Source organism: Elephantulus edwardii, unplaced genomic scaffold (genome assembly GCF_000299155.1).
Source record: "Elephantulus edwardii isolate Elephantulus edwardi_28Jun2011 unplaced genomic scaffold, EleEdw1.0 scaffold00059, whole genome shotgun sequence".
NCBI classification, from domain to species: Eukaryota; Metazoa; Chordata; class Mammalia; order Macroscelidea; family Macroscelididae; genus Elephantulus; species Elephantulus edwardii.
In genome coordinates, this window is record NW_006399809.1 from 14,349,807 (window position 1) to 14,357,218 (window position 7,412).

A 7,412-nucleotide genomic window follows, 5' to 3' on the forward strand; every position below is an offset into this window, starting at 1 on the left:
CTTCGCCATCCACCCTGATGCTGCCAATTGGTCCAGTGGTGAGAATCTTTGTCTTCTTGATATTGAGCCTCAATCCATATTGAAGGCTGCAGTCTTCAACCTTCTGCAGCAAGCACTTCAGGTCCTCCTCAGTTTCAGCAAGCAGAGTTGTGTCATCTGCATAATGCAGATTGTTGATGAACCTTCCTCCAATCCTGATTCCACACTTCTCCTCACACAGCCCAACCTCCTGCATAATCTGTTCTGCATATAGGTTGAAAAGGCATGGAGATAAGAAACATCCCTGGTGTACACCCTTCCCAATTTTAAACCATGCAGTGTGTCCTTGCCCTGTTCTGACGACTGCCTCCTGGTCCAAGTATAGGTTTTGGATTAGGACAATCAAGTGTTCTGGATGAATTTTATAATATGTGGATTATATGTCTGCAAAACTGTTACTCAACCACTTATCTGTCAATTGGTCATATTGTGGTGAATTGCTTGTTGCTATGATGCTGGAAGGTGCATCACCAATATTTCAAATATCAGAAAGTTCAGGTGGATCTTCCATATTAATACAGACTATGAAGCAGGACAGGCCGTCCACTTTTGAAACAACTCTTGTTTTTGTTGTTAAGTGCTGCCAATCAAACGTGACTCATACCAACAGATCTAAACACTGTCCTATCCTGTGGATCCTCCTCATCCCCAACATGCTTGAGCCAGTCATTGTATCAATCCATCTCCTTGAGTGTCTTCCTCTGCTTTTCTGACCCTTCCCCTTTCCAAGCATAATGTCCCTCTCCAAAGAATAGCTCCTCCTAACAACACATTCAAAGTATGTGAGGTGAAGCTTTTCCATCCTTGCCTCTAAGGAACATTCTTGTTGCACTATCTCCAAAACATATTTGTTTGGGATTTTGTGGCAGTATATGCTAGAGGGTATGGCGTTAAAATCCCTTAGTGAGGGGATGGATCTGCAGACTGGACAGGGGTTTGGCTGCTAGCTAGTATCTTGATGGCCGTCATGTTGATCATGTAAGGGAAGTTTTTTGAGTCATGTTTGAAGTGTGTTACTGCTCTTTTCTCACCAAAGCGGGTGTCCTTGAGCCTTTGGCTAAGGATGGAGGTCTGCTAGAGGGTATGGCTTTAAAAGTTCGCACAGCTCTTGGGCCTGTGGGCCTTGGACAACATTTATTAATTTTCTAATGAATATTCTTTAAATGGCACAGCAATCTTTTGTCTCTTTGCTGAACTGAACAACTTGGTGTTGCTGTGATGCTGCACTCTGTTCCATAGTCTTGTCAAATACCATAATGGTTACCCATTCTGTACAATGTTGGATGAGCTTCCAGATTGATTTTTACTGGGAAGTAAGAGTGGCATCCACTTCCTAAACTAGATGCCTCTGGAAACTCTATAAACTCTCTAATCTCCATAAATGTACAGAAATGATGTTATAGAACAGAGTTCAGGTCTTTTGTGCAAAGCTTAATGCTATTATCTGGAGGAACAGTTTTCTACTTTGTACATCACTCTGTCAATGTGCAGTATGAAGTAACCTGGGTTTGCTGTGATGCTGAACCTTTTGCCATTAGGGTAACAATGTCAGAATAGTTTCCCAAATGCAGGCAGTGTTTGGAGGAGCTCCCAGATTGATTCAGGTGTGTAAGTAGGAGTAGCATCCACTTCCTAAACCACATGCCTCTAAGAAACTCTGTGAACATAGCGAAATGATATTAGTTATAGAACAGGGTTTAGTTCTTTTTTTCATAGGGTCACTATGAGTCACATTTGACTTGATGGCTCTTAAGCATTGCTAAGTGAGACTAGTATGAGATTTTGGAGGAACATTCTTCTAAGTTGTGCATCTCTTTTTCCATCAGTTTTCTGTACTGAGATAATCTGGGTTTTCTGTGATGCTGAATCTTGTGCCATTGGAGTGTCAAATGTCATAATGGTTGCCCAAAGTGGAGAGTGTTTGGTGGATCTCCCAGTTTAAGAAAGGTTTGGAAGCAGGAGTGCCATCCACTTCCTAAACCACATGCTTATGGAAACTCTGTGAACTTGGAGAAAGAACAATAGTTATAGAAAGGCATCAGGTCTTATGCTCATAGATCATTATGAGTTGTGCTCAACTTGAAGGCAATCACAACAACAGCAGCAGCAGCAGCAGCAACAACAACAACAACAATGGATATTAATTACTCTTTTACAACACCACAAGTCAAAGTCATTGATTCTTCTGTAATTCTTATTTATTGTCTCACTCTCAAATGCATAGCAGGTTATTGGAAAGAACATGGTCTGAATCAGACACATTTAAATCTTTAAAGTGATATAATTACTCTTCAGGACTTTGGAGATGTGGTGTTCTTAAAAAATATAGTGTATATGAATGATTGTATGAAACAAAATGTAAATGAAAAATCATATAAAACACACTGTATATGGGGAACTCTGGTGACTTTGTGGCAAGAATCTGTGTTGCAATATGGAAGGCATGTGGTTTGAATCTCCTAGATGCCCCACTGGAGAAGGAGGAACAACCTCCTTCTGTGCCAGGGATCCAATTCAATGGTACACAACAAGAAAAACAAAACCAATGCACATCCATGTTCACTGTGGCTTTGTTCACAATAGCAAACAGTTGGAAACAATCTAAGTGTCCATCAACAAATGAATGGATAGAGAAGCTCTGGTATACTGACAGAATGGAATACTATGCTGCACTGAAAAACAAAGAACCCATGAAATATTACACAAAATGGATAGCCCTGGAGGACATTATGCTGAGTGAAATATCGCAGTCATAGAACAACGAATATTGCATAATGCCACTGTTGTAAAATGGGACTGATATTGGGGTTGGAGGGAGACTGAGAAAGAGGGAATAAATAATGCATACTGAATTGAAACAAATGAAGGAGAGAACTGTTTAAAAGGGATATATGATTAAGTATTATTGTCATGACACAAGTTCAGAATGAAGGCTGCAAAATGGAGTGGACTTGGGGGGAGGGATTGTATAACAATGAAATAATTTTTCTTTTACTTTTCAAAGAGAAGAGCAAACTGGGGTGGGGGAGGAAGGGCAGGGAGAAAAATGCAACAAGGAGTGAGTGGAATTCCAAAGTTTCTGTAAACGTTCATTAAAATTCATAATATTTTTTTAAAAGTTATGCTAATGTGTAAGAAAAAGAATTTCTTTCTCATCGAGCATATCAGAGACAAAGCATTATTTTAAAATGGCCTCAAAATGAAATGAAATGATTGGTATTGGCTCTCATTTAACTTAGCAGTCATTCTTTTATTGACTAAAAATTATTCCAAGTTGTACATATGCCTTCTGTAAGTACTGGTGCCGACCTATGATTATAGTATTTGTCAATGAACTGGTAATGGTGATTACTTGCTATCAATAAGCAATAACTACAAAATATCATTGATGTTAAGCCACCATCCAGTTAAAAAATGTTCAAATGAGAACAGGAAATAGGTAAAGTTAGGTCAATGAAATATATGTAATTTAAAATAATAAAGCATTGTGGATTTTTTTTTTTAAAAAGAAAAACAAAACAAAAAACCCCAACAACTCTACAGTATATATTAAAAAAACCCTCACAATGTGTATGAATTAAACATAATGTGAAGGTATTATTATATGAAAACCAATAAAAAATATTTTTTAAAAAATGTCTTTCCTAGCATTGAGTTTAACTTTACCATGTGGATGGGTGGGATCATGCAAATAGGGCATGTTATTCTATCCACAAGGGGATTGGCTATTACATTGAGCGGATTCAACATAACAATTTGAGGATCTCAAAGCCAACAAGGAAGAGGACCTAGTGCTTGTCTTTTAAGGACAAAGATTCCTACACCAGACAGACCAGGCATTCAGGACCAGCAGCAGCAGCCATGGTAGAGAACCACAGAACTGATATGAGGAAGAACTGACCTTGGGTTACGCCCCATGAAGCCAGACCCAGGGGCCTTCACTCAAACTTGCTGTAGGCCTGATTGAAGATGCCATAATTGGCAAGACTAAGGACTAAGCCATGAAGCTGAAGGTCAAAGGGCCGCATTTGATGTGAGGGATTTTATCCTGCTGCCAACCTGAATTATAGCCCATCAGCGTCTCCCCAAAGCCCTATAATTATGATGTCTGCATAGCTATTGGAATATATTTCAGACCCAGTAGGGCAGTATAATTGGTGCTAGAATTGGTAGAAAATGGTGTGGTGGGCATGTCTGACCTCTAGGGAATTGGTTTTGTGTTGTAAATGTTGTTTATAGGGGCAGTTCCCCCTTGTTTAGTTAGTGGAGGTCAGACTTGGCCATCCTTATGCTGTCTCAACGCCACCCTTGATCTTTTTACTGACGAGATCTCTGATAGGTGAAAATATTGAAGCTGTAATTGATTCAATTTTACTTGGATCCACAATCAATATATTTGGTACTAGATTCTACTGGGAAAATCTGCACTTGAAGACCTCTCCCAAATACTGAGTATCAATGATATCAAGTTGAAAGAGCGAAAAGTGCCTGATTCGGGCCATGGTCTTTTTTAAAAATAACTTGTTATGCATCTGAGTGAGAGCTGGGCAGTAAATAAGGATAACAGAAGAACATTTGATGCTTTTGAGTTGTAGTGTTAGAGAAGAGTACTGAATATCTCTTGGACTGCTAAAAGAACAAAGATATATTGTGGAGAGGTGAAGCCAGAGTGCTCCTTGGAAACAAGGATGGTGAAGCTTCTTCTCATATACTTTGGGCATATTGCAGGAAAGGCTCTTCCTTGGAGAAACACATCATGCTTGGGAATGTAGGAGGATGGCAAAGGACAGGAAGACTCTTAACCAGATGGATTGACACAGTGACTGCAGCAATGGACTTGAGTGTGGCAGAGATTATGAGGTTGGCCTAGAATAGGACAGGATTCAAATATATTGAATGAGTTATACTTGAGAGGGCGACACCTAATAATAAAAACTCACACTTTTCCAGATCTCTTGGTGTTGAGACAAAAAATCCTTGAAAATTCTAGGAATAGCATCAAAACATTGCACTGCCAGAAAGTGAGCTCCACAGATTGGGACGCACTCAAATTATTATTGGAGAAGAGTTCTTCCTAAAAATGTTGTTGTTGGTGTTGGTGGTATTGGTGGTGGTGTGCTGTCAAGTTAGAATCTACTCACTGCTGAACTTCCAGCAGGTTTTCAGAGGAAGTAAATGTCATAAGAAGAGATAGCCCATTCTCCTTTCATAGATCAGATGGTGGATTCAAATCATATGCCTTTGGTATTGTAGCTTAGCTTCTTACCACTGGGCCGCCAGTGCTTCCTCCTCAAAATAGTTGTTATTGTTGTTATGTGCCACTGAGTCAGAACTGACTCATAACTGAGCCTCTGACAGGTTTTCATAGGCAGTTAACTGCTCTGCTCATGGGGAGATTGCCCATCCCTCTCCCATGGAGCAGTTGGTAGATTAGAACAGTGTGCCTTCAGGATTTCAGTGCAGCTTCTGGTTACTGGGTCACCAGTGCTCCCCTCCCCAAAATGCAGGTGATCTTAAGTGATGAAAGTTATACAAGTGTTCAGGCTGTCATTCATAGGTAGGGTCGCTATGAGTCATCCACCACTTGACAGCACTTAACAACAACAATGAGAGAGCTCTGTTGGCCTAGTGGATAGAAAGTTATGCTACCAAGGCAAAAGTAGGTGATTTCTATCTGTGGCACTCAAGCCTTGTTTTAATTGTTTTTGGTCAAACATTCTTCTAAGTTGTAAAGCACTTGTCTGTCACTTTGCTGTACAGAGGTAACTCATGGTTGCTGTGATGTTAAACACTGTGGCACTGATGTGTCAAATACGATAATGGTTACCCATGGTGGACAGTATTTGGTGGAGCTCCCTGATTAAAACAAGCTTGGAAGCAGGACTGGCATCCACTTCCAAAATAGCTTGCCTCCAGAAACTCTATAAACTTGGAGAAACAATGAGAGTTATACAAGTATTCAGGTCTTTGATTCATAGGGTCGCTATGAGTCATCTACAACTCAATGGCACTTAACAACAACAACAATAATAAAGTTTTCAGAACCTTTGTTAGCCAATGAACTTTCATTGATATGATTGAAAATGGAAGAAACAACTGTAAGCATCCATTAATACAATGAGCATGTGTGGACTATCTGAGGTATAAATCTAGGAAAATGAGATATTATAGAAACAAATTAAATTAATAAATACACTAGCATTACAGGAAGCAATCCTCAGAACAGAGCAGGAAAACACTGCATGGTTCAAAATCAGAAAGAGACTGTGTCAAGAATGCATCCCATCTCCATATCTTTTTAATCTATAAACACAACAGATCCTTCTTGAGGTTGCCCTTTATGAAGAGGAATGTAGCATCAGGATGAGGGGAAGATTCATCAACAACCTGCACTGTGCTGATGATACACAATTATTTGCTATGCATCAGAGAGCTAGATAATGGCTAAGAATGACAGAAGAAGAATTGAGGTCTTTGAGTTATGGTGCTGCAGAAGAGTCTTGAACATACCATGGACCATCAAGAAAACAAATAGGTCTGTCTTGGAGAGGGTGTAACCAAGTTTCTCTTTGGAGGCTAGGATTTTGAAGCTCAATTTCACTTACTTTGGGCATGTGTCTAAGAGGGACTGATCCTTGGAGATAGACATCATGCTTAAAAGGGTGGAGAGAAAGTGCAGGAAAGAAAGATCCTGAATGAGATGAATTGATACAGTAACTAGAGCAATGGGGGAGTAGGCATGCCAGAGTCAATGAGACTGGCTCAGGACAGGGCAGGTTTCAAAGTTGTTGTACTACGGTCACTATGAGTCACATGCAACTTGATGGCACAGAACAACAACAACAGCATTAGTGAGTTGAAGTGGACTGGTATTTTGCCATTTTGAATCAGAAAATCATATGTCTACTATGTTGAGAATGATAAATTGAAGAGGAATGGTATCACATTAATATAAAAATGAACATTTGAAGAAACCTGCAGTACAATGTTGTGGTGGTTGTTTTGTTGTTAGTTACTTTTATGTTAGAACCGACTCTTAGCTGACTCTCCAGTGGGTTTTCAGAGGTAGTAATCTCATGGGAGGAGATTACCTATCTTTTTCCAGAGCAGCTGGTAGATTCAAATCATGAACCTTATAATTCTGTGAATGATATCCATAGGCATACAAGCAAAAGCACTTATCACAACAATTATTCAAACTTACACACCAGTCACTAAAGTTAAAAATTTAAAAAATTGGAGATTTCAAACAGCAAATACTAGCAAGGCTGTGGAGAAACTGTAACCTTTATCCACTGTTGGTGGAAGTATAAAATGGTGCAACCACTATGGAAGGCGGTATGGCGCTTTCTCAAAAAGTTGCAAATAGAGAT